Source organism: Giraffa tippelskirchi, chromosome 9 (assembly GCF_054371585.1).
Source record: "Giraffa tippelskirchi isolate mGirTip1 chromosome 9, T2T-mGirTip1v1.2.pri, whole genome shotgun sequence".
NCBI classification, from domain to species: domain Eukaryota; kingdom Metazoa; phylum Chordata; class Mammalia; order Artiodactyla; family Giraffidae; genus Giraffa; species Giraffa tippelskirchi.
The window spans coordinates 15,030,508-15,057,385 of NC_137283.1; the positions used below are offsets into that span (position 1 = coordinate 15,030,508).

General features: G+C 38.8%; 1 protein-coding gene across 25 annotated transcripts in view; it reads right to left on the reverse strand.

Moving 5' to 3' along the window:
- ANO10 (anoctamin 10) overlaps positions 1–26,878 on the reverse strand; it is a 254,468-nt gene that overhangs the window by 221,003 nt on the left and 6,587 nt on the right. The window lies entirely within an intron of this gene.

Consider the following 26,878-nt stretch of genomic DNA (forward strand, 5'->3'; position numbering starts at 1 on the left):
GACTCATAGTTTGGGTTTATTTTGTTCCCATAATTTGGAAGTTCTGATAGGTTCTCTTTGAGAAGCCCAGTGAGTGAGAGGTAAATATTCTCATATGGCGAATCCTTAACAAAAAAGCGAAAAACATACACCCAAATCAGTGTTGTCCTAGTGTGGGTTTCCTCAGGAGAAGACCCTGAGACAAGGATTCATGGCAAGGAGTTCATTTGGGAGGACAGCCAGGGGCCACTGGTGGGGAGTGAAGGAGGGAAGAGGGGAACGGAGGGTGTCGTCCAGCAGGCCATCTGTGGGTGGAGGGGACTGAACCCACCCTGGCTAACTCTGGGAGCCAGTGGAGAACACAACACAGTTTCCTGCCTGATGGGTGAGGCAGTTGGCTGAGAACTGTTGGCTGGAAGAGGTTTGTGTGCATGTATGCGTGCGTGCTAAGTCCCTTCAGTTGGGTCTGACTCTGTGCGACCCTATGGACTATAGCCCACCAGACTCCTGTGTCCATGGGATTCTCCAGGCAAGAATACTGGAGTGGGTTGCCATGCCCTCTTCCAGGGGATCTTCCTGACCCAGGGATCGAACTGGCATCTCATATATTTGTTCTCTGGTAATTTTGGCTGCAATTCCTGTTGGGAGCACCACAGGCACCCTCAAGCTACCAGATACAGTGCTGGCCACAATACAGTCAGGAGGGGATACAGGTGGGTTACACCTGTATCTGCTACAGGAGTCATTACAGGGCCAAGGGAGCCCTTTGGTACATGTCCTACATTTACAAATGCTTCCAGATTTAAGTTAAAACAGCATTTCCACAGGTACAGAAGTAGTTATAGAGATATACACACAGGATTGAAGGAAGGTGTCTATCAAGCAAATTTCACTTTGTTTCCCTTTAACAGACTACGGTAGTAATGGTTATATATGATGAGTTTAATATTTGTCATTATTCTGTAATTAGTATAACTACATTGTCTTGTATTTTTGTCTTAAAAGATGTACTTCATTAAATGTGGATGTTTAAAATATTTAATTAACAATTTAAACATTTCATATCCTTGCTTTGACTTTTTTTTTCTTTAATATATTTGGAACCTTGAAAATTTAACCTGAGCCTTGGTCTCCATTGGAAAGGTCTCCATTGAAAACAAGAGAATCATGGAGAAGTTAGGAGTCTTTAGGGCCTTCTATATATACTATATGTCATCTGAAAATGGTGATAGTTTTTCTCCTTCCTTTCTGATTTGGATAACTTTTATCTCTTTTTCTTGCTTAATTACTGGGTTAGGACATCTTTTCACACAGTTTTTAGCTTGAAATCATGTAACTTTTATATATTCAAAAGACTTTTTTAAAAAGACAAAAATAAATCCCTAAAGTAGAAAACAGTTTGGATAAATGAGCCTAACTTTATTTGAAATGTGGCAACACAGCTACACAGAGAACAGAATTATTTCAGTACTCTGATAATCTACTCTTTGTGGGATCTGATTTAAGGATAAATGAAGAGAATGAAATCTCAGATTTCACTCCAAAATGTATTATTAATATAGTGTTATAATCCTAATCTAGGAGAAAACAAATATATCATTGGAATTAGGACAAAACAAAAATTACAAATCAAGATTTTCAGTATAAGAGATTCAAAAACAAATATTTCGTCAAAGAAGTTAAAACACTGTAAAGTTAAAATGTCTACGTGAACTCATCCTTTAAGAGTATGTATGTCTTTCCTAGATCTGTACACTGGACAGTCACTCCAAGATGAACCACTTTACAACACTCCCCTTGAAGAACTGATGTTTGAACATATCAGTCATTAGACACATTTATATTCAGTGGGTTTAAATGTCACAGTTCTCACTAGTGGTTGCATGTTTTCTGGATTGGGAAGAAAGGGTTGGAAAGCACACTCCCAGTTCATACTGTGGAAAGAGCTTACTGAAGCTGCTCCTCTCAACCAAATCCGCTCTGATAACATTTTTCAAATGAGCACAAAGCATAGTAAAGAGAAAGCATCTGGATCAATGTTGGCTGAAGAAGAAAAAACTATTGGCGGCAAAGCATCACCCCATCTAGTAGAGAACTTGCCATCTCTGACTAGCACCAGTTCATCCCCTCTCCCCACACCACCACCCCAGTTAGCATGCAGCCTCAACTTCCAGGCCCCTGCAAACCAAAAAGACCCTGCAAGGTTTGCTTCTAATATTCCCATTTTTCTCATCACATAGCAGAAGGGGAGATTCACACACACCCAATAAAATGATGACTTCTTTTACTTGCAATATTCTACTAAACAAAACTCTTTTAAAATACACATTTCCATTGCCACATTACAGTGATAAGCAATATTCATAATAATGACCTTGCAGGTCTGTCAGACTCTGAGGAAACTAATGAATAATTAAGAAGAGGAGACAGGTTTTCAATAGGACTTCATGCTTAGTGCTTTTTGTATTCTAACAGTTTTAATAGATGGTCACGGTTGAGTGTCTAATTCCCCAGTCATGCGAGTAAACAAAGGCTTTATTGTGTTTCAATGGCCCTGTCATGGTAAGTTTTTCTGGTTGTATTAAACCAAAATCTGAGGTGTGTTACAAATCCTTAGCCAACTCAAGCACAGCCATGCAGGCTGCCACATAAGCTGCAGCCAGAGGGAGCTGCGGATAGCTGGAACCACTCAGAATTTATCCTTTTCCTTCTGGATTAAAAAATAATAATAATTGTGGGAATTAAGGATTACTATAAATGAAATCATATGCCAAGATATTGTTCTCACTGAGGAACCATTTGTTAACCTTAGACATACTAACATGTTTAAAGAATTTGACAGAGGATTGATAAAATTTGTTCAGTTCAGTTCAGTTCAGTCACTCAGTTGTGTTCAACAATTTGCGACCCCGTGAATTGCAGCATTCCAGGCCTCCCTGTCCATCACCAACTCCTGGAGTTTAACCCAAACGCATGTCCATCGAGTCGGTGATGCCATCCAACCATCGCATCCTCTGTCGTCCCCTTCTCCTGTCCCAAGTCCTTCCCAGCACCAGGGTCTTTTCCAATGAGTCAACTCTTCACATGAGGTGGCCAAAGTATTGGAGTTTCAGCTTCAACATCAGTCCTTCCAACGAACACCCAGGACTGATCTCCTTTAGGATGGACTGGTTGGATCTCCTTGCAGTCCAAGGGACTCTCAAGAGTCTTCTCCAACACCACAGTTCAAAAGCATCAATTCTTCGGCGCTCAGCTTTCTTTACAGTCCAACTCTCATATTCGTACATGACCACTGGAAAAACCATAGCCTTGACTAGACGGAACTTGGTTGACAAAGAAATGTCTCTGCTTTTTAAGATGTTGTCTAGGTTGGTCATAACTTTCCTTCCAAGGAGTAAGCGTCTTTTAATTTCATTGCTGCAATCACCATCAGCAGTGATTTTGGAACCCCAAAAAATAAAGTCTGACACTGTTTCCACTGTTTCCCCATCTATTTCCCATGAAGTGATGGGACCAGATGCCATGATCTTAGTTTTCTGAATGTTGAGCTTTATGCCAACTTTTCCACTGTCCTCTTTCACTTTCATCAAGAGGCTCTTAGTTCTTCTTCAGTTTTTGCCATAAAGGTGGTGGCATCTGCATATCTGAGGTTATTGATATTTCTCCTGGCAACCTTGAGTCCAGCTTGTGCTTCATCCAGCCCAGCATTTCTCATGATGTACTTTGCATATAAGTTAAATAAGCAGGGTGACAATATACAGCCTTGACGTACTCCTTTTCCTATTTGGAACCAGTCTGTTGTTCCATGTCCAGTTCTAACTGTTGCTTCCTGACCTGCATACAGGTTTCTCAACAGGCAGGTCAGGTGGTCTGGTATTCCCATCTCTTTCAGAATTTTCCACAGTTTATTGTGATCCACACAGTCAAAGGCTTTGGCATAGTCAATAAAGCAGAAATAAATGTTTTTCTGGAACTCTCTTGCTTTTTCGATGAGCCAGTGGATGTTGGCAATTTGATCTCTGGTTCCTCTGCCTTTTCTAAAACCAGCTTGAACACCTGGAAGTTCACAGTTCACGTATTGCTGAAGCCTGGCTTGGAGAATTTTGAGCATTACTTTACTAGCGTGTGAGATGAGTGCAATTGTGCGGTAGTTTGAGCATTCTTTGGCATTGCCTTTCTTTGTGACTGGAATGAAAACTGACCTTTTCCAGTCCTGTGGCCACTGCTGAGTTTTCCAAATTTGCTGGCATATCGAGTGCAGCACTTTCACAGCATTATCTTTGAGGATTTGAAATAGCTCAACTGGAATTCCATCACCTCCGCTAGCTTTGTTCGTAGTGATGCTTTCTAAGGCCCACTTGACTTCACATTCCAGGATGTCTGGCTCTAGGTGAGTGATCACACCATCGTGATTATCTGGGTCGTGGAGATCTTTTTTGTACAGTTCTTCTGTGTATTCTTGCCACCTCTTCTTAATATCTTCTGCTTCTGTTAGGTCCATGCCATTTCTGTCCTTTATCGAGCCCATCTTTGCATGAAATGTTCCCTTGCTATCTCTAAATTTGTTAGAACTAATAAATGAATTGGTAAAATCACAGAATACTACATCAGTATACAGAAATCTGTGGCCTTTCTATATACTAATGACAAGCTATCAAAAGAAGAAATTTAGAATACAATTCCATTTACAATTGCATCAAAAAGAATCAAATACCTGTATTATATATAGTAGTATGTATCTGTTAATCCCAAACTCCTTATTTATCCCTCCTCCTCTTTCCCCTTCAGTAACCAGAAGCTTGCTTTCTATATCTGTGACTGTGTTTTGTAAACAAGCTCTTTTGTGTCATTTTTCAGATTCCATCTATAAGTGGTATCAGGTATTTGTCTTTCTCTGACTTACTTCACTTAGTATGATCATCTCTAGGTCTGTCATGGTGCTGCAAATGGTATTATTTCATCTTTTTATAACTAATATTACATAAACACATTTTATCCATTCATCTGTTGATGGGCACTTGGGTTGTTCCCACGTCTTGGCTACTGTAAACAGTGCTGTTATGAACACTGGGGTGGATGTATCTTTTCTTTTTTTCTTATGGAAGTAGAGTTGATTTACAATGTTGTGTTAGTTTCAAGTGTACAGCAAAATGATTCATTTTTTAGATTCAGATTCGTTCCCTTTATGGCTTATTATTAAGTATAGTTTCCTGAGCTATACCGCATGTATCTTTTTGGGTTAGAGTTTTCATCTTTTCCAGATATGCATGGTTTCTCCATTTTTAAGAGCTCTTTGTGTACTTGCCCTCATTTGTAAAATAACTTGCAAATATTCTCTCCCAGTTTGTCATTTGCCTTTTGACTTTGTTGATAGTGTTTCATTCTGTTTGTTTTTAGATAGTAAAATTTATTAATCTCTTCCTCTTTTATGTTATTCCTCCTTTTGAGAGGCTTTCCTTACTTCCAAGTTATAAAGTAATTCACTTCTTTGGTTTCATGTTCTACATTTGGGTCTCTGATCCATTTGGAGTTTATTTCAAACAGTGTGAAGTTTAGACTCATTTTCATTCTTTTCCAGATGGCTGTTTCTCTGTCCCAACACCATTTATTAAAAAGCCTATATTTTCCTCAGACAGGATTAATTTTAGACATTAACTTAAGATAAATGAGCACCCAGAGACTAAGGAACAAACATCAGTGAGAAATGAGATCCACAAATAGACACTTTAGGGGGAACTGAACCTCCCCTTCACTGTCTGGAACAATGCTCACAATGGTAGACAAGTGTTGTCCTCCACTGGCCGCTCCAGATCCATGCTCTATCCTGCCCAGTGTCTGTCTCAGTCCTGCCGACACCACTGTAAAAAGGCCCTCCTAAACCCTTTTCACTTACACCTCTCTGCCTTTGAGCATGCAGTCTGTGCCTGCCACAGCCTGACATACCAACAGCTTCACAAATACACACCAAACTATCAGCAGAAAGGTAGGAAACAATGGTTCCATTCCATCACCGCCAAATTAGAAAGTTTACAGAGTGAAGCTGAAAAACACTCAATTAGGTCACACTTCATTTAAAAGTTCAGTGAGGTGGGACTTCCCTGGTGGTCCAGAGGATAAGACTCCAGGCTCCCAGTGTTCAATGCCTAGTTTGGGAACGAGATCCACATGCCATGAAGAGTTCGCATGCCGCAACTAAGACCCAGTGCAGGCAAATAAATAAATTTAAAAATACACATTTTTTTAAAAGAAAAGAAATTCAGCGTGCTATGATTTATCTTGATCATCTTCCTTATTTACTATACAAGGCTCTGGTCCAATTTGTGACTGGTTTCACAAATCAAGTCCACCGTCAAAGGCTTAAGGTCGAACACCTCCTAGGACGTTAAAGATAGTATTCTCCGCCTCTGAAAAAGATTCCACTAGAAGCATTCCTAAGATGCTTTGTGCTGGAATTTTCTCTGGGGTGACTGCTTTGAAGTCAGATAGGAGGAAGTAGAGGCTCTGGTGCCTGCGGTCATGTCTGACTCTCTGTGACCCCACGGACTAGACCGCCGGGCTCCTCTGTTCATGGAATTTTCCAGGCAAGAACACTGGAGCGGGTTGCCATTTCCTCCTCCAGGGGATCTTCCTGACCCAGGGATGCAACTCAAGTCTTTTGCATCTCCTGCATTTGCCAGCAGATTCTTTATCACTGCACCAACTGAGAAGGGCACAGGCTCTGGTATGTTTGCTTAAAAAACAAAATCCCTTGACTTACAGTCAAATCCCAAATGCTACTTCCTGAGTTCATTTCCTTTCCCTGATATTTCTGTTCTTAGCTTTTAAAAGGCTCTAGCAAAGGTTTTAAACAGCTCTGCCGGTTACAGGTTGCTTAGTTGACCACTGGCAAAACTTTCACGGGAGGTTTATTATTCTACTGCTGAGTCATGTTCAAAGTTATGACTTAACCTTTGGTTCAGTGAATAGTGACCTTGGGAATAAACCTTAACTGTCTCACTACTATATAAAGTAAAAACAAAAGCTACCAGGAGTTCTATTTCCTATGCTTATAAAAGGGACACTTTCCAGTCCCCTATTTTGAGCAGGGGTGACAGGGAAGGGGAGAGAGCAGAGACTGCACTCCTGTCTGGTACCTGTCCTGCTCCTCTATACCCTTGTCTTACAGCAGGTGTCACTCTGATTCTGAATTTGTCTGTGAGTTAAATGAGTAACATATCAACGAAACAGGAGGGAAGTGAGCAGGGCACAACCTTTAAAAGAATGACATAGCCCAAGGACATGACATAAACTAATTAGAACCAAGTGGGTCCAAGATGGCAGCTGAGTCAACTTCCACTGGACCTTGAACATCAATGTACACTCACTGTAACACATCAGCAAGCTAAGTGACACACCCACAGGCACCATGACAGTTCCAAGACTGACCATGATGGTCAAAAAGTGGGCAGCGGCCCAATTCCTAGAAATCTCCATCCTCTTCCCCCAAATAGCTGGAATACTCTTCTCATTCATTAGCCAACCCATCCCTATAAAAACCGACAATCGCATACCCTTGGGCCACGGTCACCTTCTGAGATGGCCCACACTCTGTAGAGTATGTTTCTTCCACTTAAGCCTCTTTCCTATCACTTTGTCTCTCACTGAATTATTTCTGTGATGAGATGTCAAGAACCTGAGCTTCAGTAAGTCCTGAGACCAGGTGTGTGATGTCAGTTAAAACACTTGGTTCAAGACCCAGTCAGGGTTTGGCTGGGTTCGAGTCCTAGTCCATGGATTCAAGTCCCAATCTGAGTTACACAGTTTCAGCAACGTTATGGTGAAAGGGACTTCAGAAGTCATCTAATCCAGCCTCCATATTTTACAGGGAGGAAACTGTAGCGCTAACAGAATGATATTCAGAGAGCCATAGTCATGCTGTGTCAGAGGTCTCCGTGTTATTTACATGGACTATTAGGAGTGTTTACTTCCAGCTGAGTTCCAAACTGAGAAATTGGTATTGGTTACGTGAAATCCTCCCTTTCAAATATTGCAGAGTTATCCCTGTCATGAAGGTAAACACTAACTTGTTGCGAAAGGTGAGAAAGAGGGAAAGCACCCTCTCTTCCCAAAGGAGAAAATTCTTTTCCACCTTCCAACCATTGATGTCTAGAATTCTGTCATTAGAGCATCATTCCTTCACCTGTTGACTCCAGTCCAGGAGACTGGGTTACTTAGTATTCAGAGTACTCAACTCTGTCTAATTCCAAATTACCTTCCAGTCATATTCCCTTGGGCTCTGGAAGGAGACAGACTGCAGGGTTTTGGATTTTTTATGCAATCACTGTGCCACAGTGTGACATATGCACAGACTTGACTCTTTTGGATCTCATCTTCTTCATTTGTAAGTAAGGATAATACTAGCTGAGAACTCAGAAGTTTACATAGAGATTAAACAAGCTTACTATATAAACAGTGGTAACTGTTTAACATTAAAGCTGCCTGAGGTCATTTACAGCTAACAAGAGGCTGACCAAAAAACTTAAAAAAAAAAAAAAAACACAAAAAATGGGGAGTGTGATATTCACTGGGGGTTTTGTGAAGCTCTGACATATTCCTGGGAATCTAGATGCCACATGCATACACAGGGCAGTGTGCATCTTTCATCTCTGCCTGAGCTTGAAGTTCTAGGCAAGCAGGAAATGAAGACTAAGACCAACATGTAAATTGCCTGCCCCAATACACACATAAAACCTCTAAGGAAGGGCTGGGAGACTTATTGGATACAAGAGTATAAGGAAACCACTGTCCAGTTATTAGCTTACCACAAAACTAATTAACGGAGAAGGCAATGGCACCCCACTCCAGTACTCTTGCCTGGAAAATCCCATGGACGGAGGAGCCTGGTAGGCGGCAGTCCATGGGGTTGCTGAGAGTCGGACACGACTGAGCAACTTCACTTTCACTTTTCACTTTCATGCATTGGAGAAGGAAATGGCAACCCACCCCAGTGTTCTTGCCTAGAGAATCCCAGGGACAGGGGAGCCCGGTGGGCTGCTGCCTATGGGGTCGCACAGAGTCGGACACGACTGAAGCGACTTAGCAGCAGCAGCAAACTAATTAAGCAGTACTTTGGCACCCACACATGGCAAAGAATATAGACTTTAAGAATTAGATCAGAAAAATCATGAAGCCAACCAAACAACAGCAGCAGCAATAACAAAAGTGAACTCTGAGAACCATAGCAAACCCTGGGGAGGGAGGAAAAAATAATCTGATTTCCAGAGTTACCATGTTATATGAAATGTTATTTTCAACAAAAATTATGTTATCCAAAAGTAAAAAATCCCAAGCAAAAGACCCAGTAAAGTATGATCCATACACAGAAGAAAGGACAAAACAAAAAGCAGTCCAGAGAATCTGTGCCTGAGGAAGCACAGCTGTTGGGCTTACTGGACAAAGAATTTAAAACCAACTATTATTATAAAAAATTCTTAAAGAGATGGGAATACCAAATCATCTTATCTGTCTCCTGAGAAATCTGTATGTGGGTCAAAAAGCAACAGTCAGAGCCAGACATGGAACAATGGCCTGGTTCCAAATTGGGAAAGGAATATATTCAGCCTGCTTATTTAATTTCTATGCAGAGTATATCACACAGAATGCCAGGCTGGATGAATCACAAGCTGGAATCAAGATTGCCAGGAGAAATATCAACAACCTCAGATATGCAGATGATACCACTCTAATGGCAGAAAGTAAAGAGGAATTTTTAAAAAGTCTTTTGATGAGGGTGAAAGAGAAGTGTGAAAAAGCCAGCTTGAAACTCAATATTCAAAAAACTAAGATCATGGTGTATAGTTCCATTACTTCATGGCGAACAGAAAGATAAAAAGTGGAAGCAGTGACAGATTTTCTTTTCTTGGGCTCCAAAATCACTGTAGATAGTGACTGTAGCTATGAAATTAAAAGACACTTGCTCCTTGGAAGAAAAGCTATGACAAACCTAGACAGCTTATGAAAAAGCACAGACATCACTTTGCTGACAAAGGTCCATCTAGTCAAAGCTATGGTTTTTCCAGTAGTCATGTATCGATGTGAGAGTTGGACTGTAAAGAAGGCTGAGCACCAAAAAATTGATGCTTTTGAACTGTGGTGCTGGAGAAGACTCTTGAGAGTCCCTTGGACTGCAAGGAGATCAAACAAGTCAATTCGAAAGGAATTCAACCCTGAATATTCATTGGACGGACTGATGCTGAAGCTGAAGCTCCAGTACTTTGGCCACCTGATGTGAAGAGTTGGATCATTGGAAAAGACTATGATGCTGGGAAAGACTGAAGGAAAAAGGAGGGGGGCGGCAGAGGATGAGATGGTTAGACAGCATCACCAACTGAATGAATATGAATTTGAGCAAACTCTCGGAGATAGTGGAGGATAGGGAAGCCTAGCATGCTGTAGTCCATGGGGTTGCAAACAGTCAGATACAACTTGGTGACTCAACAACAACAAATTATTATTAAAATATTTTAAAAAGTTAAGGAAGCTGGGTCTAAAGAATTAAGTGTGAAGAAGATGTCAACCAAGTAGAAAATTCATAAAGAAATAGAAATTATTAAAAAATAATCAAATGGAATTTTTGGAGTTGAAAAGTATAATAACTGAAATAAAAAAAAATCACTACATGGACTCAATAATTGAACTGGCCAAGAAGAATCAACCAATTGAGATGATCTAGTTTGAGGACCAGAATGAAAAAAATGAGCAAAAATAAACAGAGTATCAGAGACCTGCAGGAAAACATCAATCATACCAAAATATACATAATTGAAGTCCTAGAGGAGAGAATAGAGAAAAAAAGAGGAAATAAAAGATAGTATTTTTTAAAAAATATGGTCCAAAATGTCACAAATTAGATGAAAACATTAATTTGCATATCAAAGCAACATAACCAGTTTCAATTACAGCAAACTCAAAGAGGTTCACAACTAGACACATCAGAGTTAAACTGTGAAAAGCCAAAGAGAAAACCTTGAAGTTGCAAGAGAAAAGCAACTCATGTGCAAAAGACCCTCAAAAAGATTAGCAGTTGACTTCTCATCAAAACCCATGGATGCCAAAAGACAGTGTGATGATTGACATATTTGAAATACTGAAAGAAAGACTGCTAACTAAGTCTATATTTAGCAAAACTACCCTATAATAATGAAGGAGAAATTAAGACTTTCTAAGGTACACAAAAGCTGAGAGAATTAATCACCAGCAGACCTACCTTAGAAGGATACTAAAGGGAATCCTCAGGCTGAAATGAAAGGATACTGGACAAGAACTTTCATTCCCATGAAATAATAAAGAGCACCAGTAAAGGTAAATAAATACATATGTAAACACAAAAGACAGTATAAATGTACCTTTCTTCTACCTGATTTAAAAGATAACTGCTGAAGTAATCATTATAAGACTGGGCTGATGTGCTTATAATGTGTAAAGGTGTAATTTATCTAACAATAATAGGCAATGGAGGGACCAGAAAATGGAGCCATGCTGGAGTTTTGTTCAACATTTAGTTGGAGTTATGCTGTAATTTTGTATACTATTAAAATTAAATTGGTATTAATCCAAACTAGATAGTTTTAAGTTACAATGTTAATTGTAATTCCCAGGCAATCTATGGGAAAAATGGCACCAAAATACAGTAAAAGAAATAAGGGAATTAAAATGATACATTATAAAATATTTATTTAATACAAAAGGAGACAGTAATGAAGTAACAGGAGAACAAAAAAGACATCAGACATGCAGAAGAAAAAAATGTCGCGACAGATGCAATTCCTACCGTATCAATGGAATGCACTGGAATACATTTTGGAATTGTATGGAACACAAAGGGAATACACATCCCACTCAAAAGGCACAAATTGGCATAAACACAGGATTCAACTAAATTGAAAGACATAAATAGGTGGAAAGTAAAAAGATGGAAAGACACATAGCAGGTCAACAATACCAAAAGGAGAGCTGAAATGGCTATACTAATATTAGAAAAAATAGGTTTTAAGTCTCAAATTGTTATTAGTGCAAAAGAAGGACATTTGACAATGATAAAGGATTCAGTTCTTCTGAAAGACATACCACGTACAAACATGTATGGAAATAATAAGAGAGCCACCAAACACAAAATTGAAGGGGGAAAATTCAACAGTTCAGAGTCTTCAATATCCCACTTTCAATAATAAATAGAAAAATCAGAGAGAAGATAAATAAGGAAACAGAAAACTTGGATAGCACTATAAATCAATGAGACCTAACAGACACTACAGAATACTCCACCCAGCAACAGCCGAATACACATTACTCTCAGTGCACATGTAACATTCTCCAAGATTTCCTCTATGCCAGGTCATAAAGCAAGCCTCAGTACATTTAAAATAACTTAAAACATACAAAGAGTGTTCTCTGACAGCAATGTAATAAAAATAGAAGTCAACAATAAAAAAGAAAATCTGGTAAAGTCTCAAATATGTGGAAATTAAGCAACACACTCCTAAATAACTATAGGTAAAAGAAAAAAACATAAGGAAAATTAGAAAATAATATGAATGAAAAGGAAACATGAAATAGTAAAACATATAGAACAAAGCCAATGTTTTGCTGAAATTTACAGTTGTAAATGTCTGTACTGAAGAAGTAACAGTTTATATCAGCAACCTAACTTTCCACCTTAAGAAATGTTTAAAAATAAGAGCGAACCAAACAAAAATCAAATGGAAGTAAAAAATAAATATTGGAGTGGAAATAAATAAAATAGATAATAGAAAAAGGATGGAGAATATCAAAGAAACAAAAAATTGGCTCTCTGGAAAGATCAATTAAATTAACAAACTATTACCTGGCCTATATAAGAAAAAGAGAGAAAATGCAAAGTACTAATACCAAGAATGAAAGAGCGATCAGCACTATTAGCCTTTCAGAAATAAAAAAGAATATTGAAATACTAAGAGCAATTATATGACAACAAATTAGAAAGCCTAGATGAAATATACAAATCACTAGAAAGACGAAAACTAACTCAAGAAAACATTAAACACCTGTATCAATAAGAAGTAAAGAGACTGATTTAGTAATTTTTTAAAAATTCCCACATCCAGATAGCTTCACTGGCGAATTCTGTGTAACCTTGAAAGAAGTTTTGGCACCAATCCTTTACAAATTCCTTCAAAACTATGAGGAACAACAATTCTTAACTAAATATATAAGACCAATATTACCATGATACCAGAATCAGACAAAGACATCACAAAAGAGGCTAGACCTCCTTCCCTTATGACTATGTTGTTGTTGCTATTCAGTCGGCTCAGTCATGTCCAACTCTTTGCGACCCCATGGACGCCAGGCTTCCATGTCCTTCACCATCTCCCAGAGACTGCTCAAACTCATGTCCATTGAGTCGGTGATGCCATCCAACTATCTCATCTTCTGTTGTCCCCTTCTCCTGCCTTCAATATTTACCAGCATAAAAATCCCTTACAAATAAGCCAAATGCTGCAACATATTAAAGGGAATATATACTATAAGGAAGTACAATTTATCCTAGGATTATAAAGGTGGTTTAATCTGTAAAATATACATACCTACATAAAGTATATATACACATACACATAATATTAATAGATTAAAGGAAAAATCCACATGATTATCTCAATGGATGCAGAAAAAGCATTTGGCAAAAGCCAACATCCTTTACAAACAAAAACATTTCCCAAATTAGAAATACAAAAGGATTTCCTTAACCTTATTAAGGACATCAAAGAAACATTCACAGCTAATATCACATTGATGGTGAAACACTGGATGATTTCATTCTTAAACCAGGAATAAGACAAGAAAGTCTACACTTCCCACTTCTACTCAATACCATACTAGAATTTCTAACCAGGGGCAATTAGGCAAGAAAAAGAAATAAAAGACATCAACTTTGAAACGGAAGAATTAAAACTATCTCTTTTCACAGATCTTATATATTGAACATCTTGAAGAATTCACAGTAAAACTGTCAGAATTAATATAAGACTTTTACTAGTTAGGAGGGAACAAGGTCACAGGATATAAGGTTGATATACAGAAATCAATTTTGTATCTATATGCTATCAATGAACAATCTGAAAAGGAAATTAAAAACACAACTTTGTATACAGCTTAATAAAAAAATAAAATACTTAGGCATTAATTTAACAAAAGAAGTTCAATACATGGACACTAAAAATCACAAAATATCATTGAGAAAAATTAAAGAAGCCCTAACTAAATGGAAATACATCTCATTTCACATTTTACTCCTTGAAGTGATCATAGATATGAACAATGTCTGTCAAACTTCAGCTGCCTTTTTCCATAGCATTTGACAACTGATCTTAAAATTCATATGGAAATGCAATGAACCCTGAAGAGTCAAAACTATCTTGCAAAAGAACAAACTTATTTTATTTACACATCCACATTTCGAATTTACTAAAAAGCTACAGTAATCAAGACATCATGATACTGACATAAAGATAGACACAGCAATGGAATAGGATTGAGACTAAGACTATACCCCTACATTTAAGGTTAATTAATTTTTGGCAAAGGAGCTAATGGGGAAAAATAGTTTTTTCAACAAATGATGTAAAGACCACTGGATATCTACATGCAAAAGAATGAAGTTGGACACCTATTTCATACCATACTTAAAAAATTAACTAAAAATGTATCAAAGACATGAGTGGAAGGGCTAAAATCATAAAACACTTAGAAGGAAACATAGGATTAAAATGTCATGATCTTGGGTTAGGTAATGGTTTCTTAAATGTGACACCAAAAGTACAAGCAATCAAAGAAAAAAACAGATGTTCATAACAATTTAAAAGTTTTTTGGGATAAATGATACCATCAATGAAAGTCACTCAGAATGGGAGAAAGTATTTCCAAGAAATTTATCTGATAAGAGACCTGCATCCAGAATTTATGAAGAACTCTTGCAGCTCACAACATAAAGAAGACAAATAATCTAAAAACAGAAAAAAAGAAAAAAAGACAAAGACAAAAAGAGAAGAAAGTAAAAACAGACAAATGACTTCCTGGGTGGTCCAGTAGTTAAGAATCCACCTGCCAATGCAGGGGACACAGGTTTGACCTCTGCTCTGAGAAGATTCCACGTGCCTTGGGGCAACTAAGCCTGTGAACCACAACTACTGAACTTGTGTGTCTAGAGCCCATGCTTCACAACAAGAGAAGCCATAGTAAAGAGAAGTCCACGCATCTCAACTAGAAAGCAGCCCACGCTTGCTGCAACTAGAGAAAGCCTGAGTGCAGTAATGAAGACCTAGCACAACCATTAAAAAATAGACAAAGGATTTAAACAGCGATTTCTTCACAGAAGATATATACAGAGCTAACAAGCACAAGAAAGATGCTGAAAATCAGTAGCACTTGTTGTTCAGTTGCTAAGTTGTCTGACTCTTTGAGACCGCATGGAATGCAGCATGCCAGGCTTTTCTGTCCTTCACTATCTCCCAGAGTCTGCTCAAATTCAAATTCATGTCCACTGAGTCAGTGATGCTATCTAACTATCTCACCCTCTGTTGCCCTCTTCTCCTTTTGCCTTCAATCTTTCCCAGCATCAGGGTCTTTTCCAATGAGTTGGTGCTTTGAATCAGGTGGAAAGGCTAATCAATACCATGATGAAATACTATTTCACATCCAGTAGGGTGGCTTTAATCAAAAAGGACGACAAGGGACTTCCCTGGTGGTCCAGTGGTTAAGACTTCATGCTTCCACTGGAGGAGGCATCAGTTCAATCCCCAGTTGGGGAATTAGGATCTTGCATGCTTCAATGCTGTGCCATGTGGCTTTAAAAAAAAAAAAGGACAATAACAGGATGTGGAGAAACTGGAATCCTCATATATTGCTGGTGGGAATGTAAAATGCTGTGCCTGCTTTGGAAAACGTTTTTGCTATTCTTCAAAATGTTCAATATGAAGTTACTACATGATCCAGAAAATCTACTCCTTGGTATATACTCAAGAGAATTGAAACTGATTGTCCACACAAAAATGGGTACATAAATGTTCATAGCAACATTATTCATAATAACCAAAAACCATGAACAAATCATATGTCCATCAACTGACAAATGGGTAAATAATACATGGTATGTTCATACAATGGAATATCATTTGGCCATAAAAAGGAATTAAGTGTTGCTATATGATAACAAAGACAAACGCTAAATTAAAGAAGTCAGTTATAAAAGGCCAAATATTGTGTGATAACATTTGTATGAAATATCTAGAACAGGCACATCTGTAGAGGCAGAAAATAAATTCATGGTTGCCTAAGGTTGGTGGGAGAAAGAGATGCTAATGTTTCCTTCTGAACATGAAAACACTCAGATGAAAATGTTCTGAAATTAAACACCAGTGATATGCTTATAACACTGTAAATATACCCAAAAGCATTAAACCAGACACTTTCAAAGAGTGAACTTTATGGCATGTATATTATACATCAATAAATCTGTTAGAAAAAAAAGAAGACCGCATACCCTATGTTAAAGTATCCAGTGCGATGTCTGTCTATAAGACTAGTCCCTCATCCTCTCCACTTGGGGTGTCCCGACTCCTGTTAGCAGTGTCCACACACATAATCTGACAAGGTCCTTCTCACTCACATACATACGTATCATCCTGTGGCTGACACACATACCTCCACAAGAGGGTAGAGAATTTCACAAGAGTAGTGGAGTTGAGCAGTGAGAATGGAGACATCACCAAGCACAACAGCATCTGGGTGGGAGGCAGAGGTGTTTGGAATGTTCTGCAGCCAGGTAAGAGGACATGACAGGGGCAAGACCGAAATACAACAAGTAGTGTTGTATTCCTGTTCAAGCAGGAAACTGCTTGAACATTGAGGAGAATCACTGACTTACAGAGCAAAATCATCAAGGATATCATCTGGTGTCCTTTTGGAGTGGTTAGAAAAAGAAGCAACAGGAAATCAAACTTAAAAAAATAAAAGGGTCTCCTCTGGTGGTCCAGTGGTTAAGATTCTGCGATTCCACTGCATGGGGCAGGGGTTCATCCCTGGCTGGGAAACTAAGATTCCATGTGGCACATGGCATGGTCAAAAAGTAAAAATTAAAAAAAAAAAACGAACAACCAACTACATTAACTTGAACTTCGGGGGGATATATCATAAAGAATTTCAGGAAAAATGCAATCAGAAATTCTTTTGCAGAAAAAAAAAAAGCTTCAATAAAAAGCAAGACTGTCATCAAAGAATTTCTGGGTATGGATTAGAGGCAGGGTTTAGGGAAAGTATGCATGCAAGAATTAAAGTAGTGGATCATTATTTTCTAGGCTTTAGGTTGACTTGAGTATTTATTCATAGCTCTAAATAATCATCTTAAGCCAACTGTGTTCCGACTTTGTGTTAATTCAGCATCTTTTATTTCCTGTCTGATAAGTTGTGTGCATTGTTGTATATATTAACATTAACGTAAGAAATGAGCAATTTACTATCTCTGAAAGAAGTCAACAGCCTCCAATTCACTTGTGGAAGTTGTATTTATAATAACAAATACCTGTGTTAATTTCCTTTCACAAGAAACACAATAGCATCTTCCTTCAGGGAGCACCTTCTGATGAAGTGAATAATAAGCGCTCATCACATCACTTATTCCTTGTCTCTCTGATGTGCCAGAAAGTCTGTGTTCCTTTCAATTAATATTCTGCTTCTCATACAAAAGCTGTTTGGCAGTAAATGTGATATTTTTAAAGAACAGTAAAATTAGGTGAAATAATGGATGCGAAATTTGGACAAAGTTTAGAATAAAAGGACTAGTCATAATGTTTCTCAAATGACTGTATTCAGTTCTATTCAACCCAAGCCTACAAATAATAAATATCTACTATGTGTCCTAACGGAGAAGGCAATGGCAACCCACTCCAGTGTTCTTGCCTGGAGAATCCCATGGACGGAGGAGCCTGGTGGGCTGCAGTCCGTGGGGTCACTAAGAGTCAGACACGCTAAGAGTCAGACACGACTGAAGCGACTTAGCAGCAGCAGCAGCAGCATGTGTCCTAAACTGTCCTCAGTTTCACAGAACTTATTATCTTGCAGAGAAGAAAACTTACGCAGGATGTTGTAAAAAACAAAACAAAACAAAAACAAGCTTACGCCATAAAGACATGCTGTAAAACTTTACAAAATTCCTCCTTTAGGACTTCCCTGATGGCTCAGTGGTAAAGAAATCACCTGCTAACGCAGAAGACATGGGTTTGATCCCTGATCCGGGAAGATCCCACATGCCACAGGGCAACTAAGCCCATGAGCCACAACTACTGAGCCCACACCCCAGACCCTGGGAGCAGAAACTGCTGAGCCTGCACTCCGTAGAGCCTGTGCTCCACAAGAAAAGCCACTGCAATGACAAGCCTGCGCACTCCAACTAGAGAGCAGCCGCCACTCTCTGCAACCAGACAAAAGCCTGTGCAGCAACGAAGACCAGTACGGACAAAAAGAAAGAAAGAAAATTACGAAAAAGAAATACATTCAGAAAAATTCCTCCCTTTAGAACAGCCATTGTGTTCAGTTGTGCAGTGCATGTTCTATACCAGACTCTGAGGGGCACCATTCACATGGTAGATATCATAGATTTGTAATTTATTACATTTTTTTGAAGATGGAAGCAAAAAGTGTCTTGGGAAAGGATGGGGCTTTTCTTCTAAACTAGCACAGAGATGCTACAAGAGCTGGAGGCAGCCGAAGCAAAGTCATTCAGTGCAGGCAAGATGATGAATTTCTTTATATATATATAGTAAAAGTGAAAGTGGCAGTCACTCATGGACTGTATAGTCAGTCCATGGACTACTGGAGTGGGTAGCCTATTCCACCTCCAGCGGATCTTCCCGACTCAAGAACCGAACCGGGGTCTCCTGCATTGCAGGCAGATTCTTTACCAACTGAGCTATGAGGGAACCTCCATATATATATGTAAGAATTACCCCATGAGACTTTGAGTAACTGGTTTATGGATGATTACATTATTCAAATCATTATGCGTAAAGGTGGGAAATGCGCTCATTGTAAGCAAAATAGAGAGTGGACTGTTATCTGAAACATTCATTAACTTTTACATTTCCCAACTTGAGGATGTTTAATGATACATTGATAAAGACTTTCTAGCATGCGCTTTCTGTGTTATTTACTGAGTTTTGGTTTTGTTTTCAGAACAGTTTTAATCTATTAATAACTCCAAAGAAGCAAGATCGTGCACAGATGACCAAAATATCACTTTAACATAATTTAAGTCACTTACATGTTAAAGAACATGTTCATTTAAAATAATACTATCTTTCTATCATAGCTTCAGGGTTTTTATTTCAAATTCTGATTTGTATGCTCTTCAAAGTGCAAACATCAGCTTAGGAATTAAACCTGTATTTTGAGTGCTAAGGATAATACAAAAAGAAGTACTTAATGTCTCTTTGTTTTCTTTCTCTCAAGAGAGAAAGAAGTCTCCCACTTGAATACAGGCTAAACTGTAGTGACAGTTAAAAAATTAAGAAAAGATTGGGAATTGCAGTTAAAAGAATGAAACGTCTCATCCTGGATTTGGAGGACTGAATTGTTAATTTGGCAATCTCTTTTTCTGTAAGTTGTTAAAATGGTTAAAAATGAATATGAGAGACCAAAATTCTATCTTGTGTTGGAAAGCAACCAGGATTCTATATATTTTGTCTAGAGATAATTGCTCTCTTCTTTCATTTTCAACCAAAAAAGAGATAACGTTATGCTGACAAGACACTCATGAGGAGAAAAAAAAACAGTGGCTATATCTATATACGTCTTTATCTGTCATAGATATCAATCTTATCATTTATCATTAAGCAAATTTTTAGTTTTTAAAATTTTTTTGAAAATTATTTATTTATTTATGTTTGGCTCTGCTGGGTCTGTGGCTCAGCTGGGAAAGAATCTGCCTGCAATGCGGGAGACCTGGGTTCGATCCCTGAATTGGGAAGATCCTCTGGAGAAGGCAAAGGCTACCCACTCCAGTATTCTGGCCTGGAGAATTCTATGGACTGCATAGTCCATGGGGTCGCAAAGAGTCAGACATGACTTGAGCGACTTTCACTTCACTTCCCTTCACTTCTCGCTGGGTCTTGGATGCTGTTTGGGCTTTCTCTAGCTGTAGTGAGCAGGGGCTACTCTCTGATTGTGGTGTGTGGGTTTCTCATTGCAGCGGCTTCTCTCACTGGGGAGCACAGGCTCCAGAGCGCAAGCAGGCTTCAGTAGTTGCAGTTCACAGGCTTAGTTGCCCCATGGCATGTGGAATCTTCCCACACCAGGGATCGAACCCATGTCTCCTTCATTGGTAGGCAGACTCTTAACCACTGGACCACCAGGGAAGTCCTTTAGTTGAAATGAAATTCTATGGCCTCAATCTGGAGATCATTCCTAATCTTCTAATAGGTTGGGAGACTTATGGGTAAGAGCCTAAAATTTTGAGCAGATTCTGCTGGTATTTTTTACATAATATTTATATGACTGGACCAACTTGATTTCCAAGTTTCCAATTAGGGTGAAAAACAATCCATCTGTTCCAATCCTCAGAAGTGAAACTGGGCAAAAACAGTGGATTCACCATTCTTATAATTAAATGACCCAAGTGTATAACTGATTTACAAATGTAATTGACAGCTGAAGTCTCAGTTGTTCTAATTGACTAGTTACACCATTACTCAGATGGGCCGATTGGCAATAGGAACAGAGTACTCTGGCTGGTGACAGTTGCATTATGGCTCTAGAGTGTATCCTTGGCTGGTATCCCAGTGGTTATTGCTTCCCACTAAGAAGGCCAACAAAACTAGTCTTGTCAGATTCATCGATAAAGCCTCCATTGCCAGCACCTTTCAATTGCCCTGTAATAGATGCAGATCTGTTACCACTGCTGGAAACAGAACTCCAAGAGAGTGCCTTAGCAGTGGAGGCTGGGAAGGGGGTGGGATAGCTTTTATCTTCCTCAGGGGACAGCCACCACTATGCTTGGACATATATGACACAGGAGACAGAGAAAAGTTCTTTTTATTCTGGACAAAGGAGCCTGGCGGACTACAGTCCATGGGGTCACAAAGAGAAAGATATGACTGAGCGACTAACACTTTTACCAACTCTATTTATACTTGTTGGTAAGCAATGGAACTTTTCTATTTATTGATTTCCCTTTTGTATGATGGAAATTATATGAGCTGTGAAGAGTGATGGAGGGGACTTCCCTGGTGGTCTAGTGGTTAAGAATCCGCCTTTCAATGCAGGGGACACGGGTTTGATCCCTGGTCAGGGAACCAAGATCCCACATGCCTTGGAGCAACTAAGCTTGTGTGCTATAACTACTGAGCCTGCACACTGCGACTAGAGGATCTATGAGCTGCAAGGAAAGACCTCTCATGACTCAATGAAGATCCTGCGTGCCACAACTAAGATCCAATGCAGCCAAAGAAATCAATAAATTTACAAAAAATGAAAAGAATGATGGAAAGATTAATTAGTTTAACCAGGCAGCATTTTTAATTCCTTGGAAGTGTTACTTAAACCTGGCTGTAACTCAGTCAGCTAAAAGGGTTTATTTGGTCCCCACAGTATATAGACTACAATAGAGTTCTAAGTATTTATAGGATTTGTAAATGAAGTAGAAGACAAATTTCTATTCTCAAGGAATTGTCATAGTTCAGGTGAGACAGGACCAACCCCAGTGAACACTGGTAAGCAAACTAATGAAAATACAATTAACTGCAGCCACTAGCTATGACTCTGATGTTCCTCCAACGGCTCCATGACCAGATGCAGAGGTGATGAACAGGAAAGCCTGCTAGACTCAAGGAAGGAAAACTAGGTTTATAAAATGGATTCACTGTTGAGAGTTTAATTATTTTGGGAAATCCTTTAGCATAATCTCATGCTGCTGTGTAATTCTGTCTGAAAGGCTTGATTACAGTGAACAAACAAATTTTGATTACACTGAGAAAACAAATTTTGATCACAAAAAAATGCCAGATTCAAGCTCATATAGACATGTGTCATCACTAAAATGATCCCTTTTATTTACATACAACCTCCTCTCAAGAAAATAAGGCACAAATGTACATAAGTGATAGTTTAAATGTACAGTTTGGGGAGATGGACTCATTAATAATGCTATTAATAGATACTAACGTAGCAGACAGGGACTTCCCTGGTGGTCCGGTGGCTAATACTCCCAATGCAGGGTCCCAGGTTCCATCCCTTGACAGGGAATTAGATTCCACATGCTGCAACTGAGTTTGCATGCTGCAACTGAGTTTGCATGCTGTAACTAAAAAAAAAAAAAAAAAAAAAAATTCCACATGATGCAACTAAGACCCAGCACAGCCAAATAAATAAATAATAAAGCAGCAAATGGCAGTATACACATTGCATGTGCTACTGAACTTGGAAGATTAATAATAGCCCATTTTCCTCATCTGCAGCTGAAGAAATTATATTACATTAGAGATGACACACAAAAAAAACAGCGGAAAGTAGCTAAGCAACACTTTCAAACTTCAAAGGAGAAAAGCCCTAAATTTAGCTTTTAAACGTATATTCATCAGCACAGCTAAAAAAAAAAAAAAAAGTCTTCATAAACTGATTTGCAGCATCTTTTAAAATAAAAGCCTGGAGCAGGTTGTAACGTCTAGATAAAATTCTTGTGCAATGTGTTGAGAAGCTACAAGCCACCTCTACTGCTAGGCGCCTTTCTGGATTGTCCACTCCATTAATCTCTATCCGAGTGTCCCATTTTCTCCTAGAAAATTTGCTTAATAATCTGGATTGTGCTTACATGGTTGTGTTCACTTTGGGATCATCATTGCAATCTGCTGTGTAATTCAACTTAAAAGAAAACAAGCCTTATTTGAGACACTTTCATAAATCATTACCGTACTTGCTTTATCTAATAAACAGGTCTCTGTCTTTTCAATGCTTAAATGTGCTAAGCTGTGCCTGTGTACCTTTACGGAAAATTGTTAATACCCTTGTCATCCACTGCTTTGAAAATTTCTAGTTGACTTGTGCTCTCTTCCACGTGAAACCTTAATTTTCCGGCTTGCCATCTGCTTTGTAATTCTCCTCCACTAAGATAGCGTAGACAGTGAGAAGCTCTTAAAAGAAAAAAAAGAGCCCTGATTTGAAGTGATTGCCAATTTCTGGGGTGTAAATACTCTCAATTTCAAAATCTCACAAGGTTTAACATCCGTCTCATGAAATTCTTGAATATTTTAATAGTAGACACTCATGAACCAACAAGAACCAGCTCCAGCAACAAAGGTAAGCAGTAAGATCGTTGCTAGTTTTGCACTGACTCTGAACACTATTTTCATGAACTGCTAGCTCACTCACACCACCACAAAGTTCCTCCAGCTGTGGGCATACACAATCATAATATATTTCAGTGTGGAATCAATGATGGGTGAAAATTGCTCCCTCTGTGCATCCCTGCAGAGTGAAAGCTAAATAAGCCAATTTCCTGAATTACTTAGAACCAAGTATTTATTGCATCACAAACAGATATTTCCCACTTGTCAGAAAATGTAATAGAGCCAAGACACCAATTGCTGTTTGTTTTCTGCCACAAGTGCAGACTAAACGGAATGGATATTCAATAAACTGTGTTAAACTGAAGGATGCATTTTCAAAATGGTAAGGGCGGTAAATGAACAGGCAACATAAATGTCAGAGGGAATTATGGGCATGAACACCTTCTTTCTGCTACTGTATAAACCAACCCCTGTTACAAACGTTCAGTGGCATAATGACTACATAGATGAGTTTTGCTCTTGGAAGTTCACACACAGAAAGGCAACTGACATTTTCAATGTCAACAATTTGGAGGGCAACATTTTTTCTGGTTTATGAGAATGCCTATTATTTCAGCATGAATTGATCAGAAAAACAAAACAGCCAGAATAAAAGGTAAAAGATGTGAAACAGGGTGAGAAAAGTCCTTTTTAAAAACACTGATTCTACTGAAAAGGAAAATCTAGGACTCCTCTATTGTAATTAAATGAAGTGGAAGGTGGAGAAAAAGGATACGATGAAAATTCTCTCCCCGAATCATTCTGACTTCAAATTTTCTGGGGCCAAGAGACATGATTGTAAACTGAGTGCTAGTCCCTCTGGTTTCTTCTTTCCTCTGTTTTCTGCCTCCAACTGCAACGGCATTTGAGATTGAAATTAGACCATCACCTCTATGACTTCCTTCTCTATCCAAGTTTGGGTTTCCTAAGAAGTCATGCAATTATTAGAAAGACCTTAGAAGAGGAGCTGGTACAAGCATGGGATGATTTCAACGGTTACACATATCTGACTTTGGATCACGTGTTTTGGGGGGAGAATTGGCCTTGCCGTATGTCTGGATATTCATCCACACATCTGACTTTCTGGCGTTGGAACCACTACAAGCCGTGGTGACAGAGGAGTGGACAGCACTGCACAACTCTCACCGTGTCTCGCTTGTGATGTTTCTCTTTATGTGTGTCTGTGCTATCTTAGCCCTCACATCCATCCTTTCCCTACTGCTCAGCTCACTTCCTCTTTGGCAGCGGTGTGTCATGAGAGTAGACTTTCTGATTAAAATTTTCCTGTTGTGATGGATTCCTGTAACAGTGGTGTGAAGACCACCAAGTTATAACCTTTTTGCCATGCTCAGGACCTAAGCCAAATGCCGTGCTTATCAGTAAACAAGAATGAAAATGAGAGTAACAGTTTGGAATCTGCAGGAAGCAGTCTCTGAGGCAGAGTTTAATGTTCAGGGTGTGCCTTCAAGATCACACTGGTGGGGAAGGAGGGGAGAAAGTGGGATGGGGCGGAGGAAGAAGTTTGAGCCGTGACACAAGCTTGACAGCCTCAGCCACAGGGAGTTCTGGAGCAGAAACGACTCAGCAGAATTGTTCCACTTTGGGTGCAAATGGTTGGTCCTTTAATATCTCTACCTCCAGTCTTCATTAGATGTGAGTCTTCCTGAGAAGGACTTGCCTTTGATGAGGCGGCTCGCTGTAGCTGATGCGCTCCCTGAAAGGACGGTAAGCTGGGAGCTGTTCCACTGAAACTCTCACGGCAGCTGGGGTAGTAAGTCCCTCTGTGAAGTGGGGTTTCAGCACCACATCTCTGTGGGCACCACTACAAATCTCTTAACCCTGAAAAATACCTAGCATCATTCACACAGCAGATAGCCTTTATAAAGAGCATGACAGGCTATCTAGTATAAGTAGGTAGTATTAGCAAGTAGTTCACTTATATGTGGAATCTAAAATGAACTTATTTACAAATCAGAAACAGACTCACAAAGAAAACAAATTTATGGTTACTAACGGGAAGGGGTGCATAAGGGACAAATTAGGAGCTGGGATCAACAAAAAGAAACTACCATATATAAAACAGATAACCAACAAGGTCTAGCTGTAGAGCACAGGGAACTATATTCAATATCCTGTAATAAATGATTTGGAAAAGAATATGAAAAAGAATATATATTCTGTTCACCAGAAACTAACACAACATTGTAACTATACTTCAACTTAAAAAATAAAAAAAGAGACTACCAAGTAATACATTAAAAAACCATTGGTTAAAAAAAAAAAACCATTGGTGATTTCAACAAGTGGTGCTGGGACAACTGGATATCCATAGGCAACAAACACAAAAACCGTTCACCCAAACTTCTCACTTTATACAAATATTAACTCAAAATGGATCATGGGCTTAAATGAAACATGACTAAACCATATGACTTTTAGAAAAAGACAAAGGAGAAAATCTTAAAGACCATAGGTTAGGCAAATAATACTTAAACAACACCAAAAGGATAAGCCATAAAACAAATCAATATGTTGGATTTCATTAAATTAAAAAAATGTTTTCTCTGCAAAAGCCCATGTGAAAAGGATAAGAAGACAAGCTGCATATAGGAGAAAATATTTGCAAACCACGTATCTGACAAAGGATTAACAACGAGAGAATATTAAAAATTCTCAAAAGTTAAAATGGGCAAAAGATACAAATGAATAGACATTTCATCGGAAAGAATATACATATGTGTATAAATAAGCATGTGAAAAGATGCTCAAAATCACTAGTTATCAGGGAAATGCAAATAAAAACCACAATGGGACATCATTACTGGTCTATCAGGATAGCTAACACCAAAAAAAATACAACACCAAATATTGGTGAGGATATGGAGAAATTAAATCAATTACATTTTGCTGTTGGGAGGAGAAAATGGTACATCTAATCTGGAAAACAGTTGGCAGTTTCTTAAAAAAGAAAAAAGAAATATGCAACTATCATGTAGCCAGCAATTACACTCCTGGGCATTTATCCCAGAAAAATGAAAACTTAGGTTTCCACAAACATCTGCACACAAATGTCTATGGCAGCTTTATTTGTGTAATAATACTAAAAAAAAAAATCCCAGATGTCTTTCAACACATGGCTGATTAAACAAACTGTGGTGCATCCAACCATGGAAAACTACTCAGCTATAAAAAGGAGTGAACTATTATATTCATTCAGTGACAATTACGAATTATCATAAGAATTGTCCAGGGAGTTATCCTGAGAGAAAAAAAAGTCAACCTCAAAAGGTTACACATGGTATGATTCCATTTATATAACTGAGGGGGGGTGGGTCTGGCCTTTCTCATGTGCACATGTGTGTGTTTGTGTGTGTGTAGTCACTTCAGTCGTGTCCAACTAACTCTTTGCAACCCTATGGACTGCATAGCCCACCAGGCTCCTCTGTCCATGGGATCCTTCAGACAAGAATACTGGAGTGGGTTGCCATGCCCTCCAACAGGGGATCTTCCTG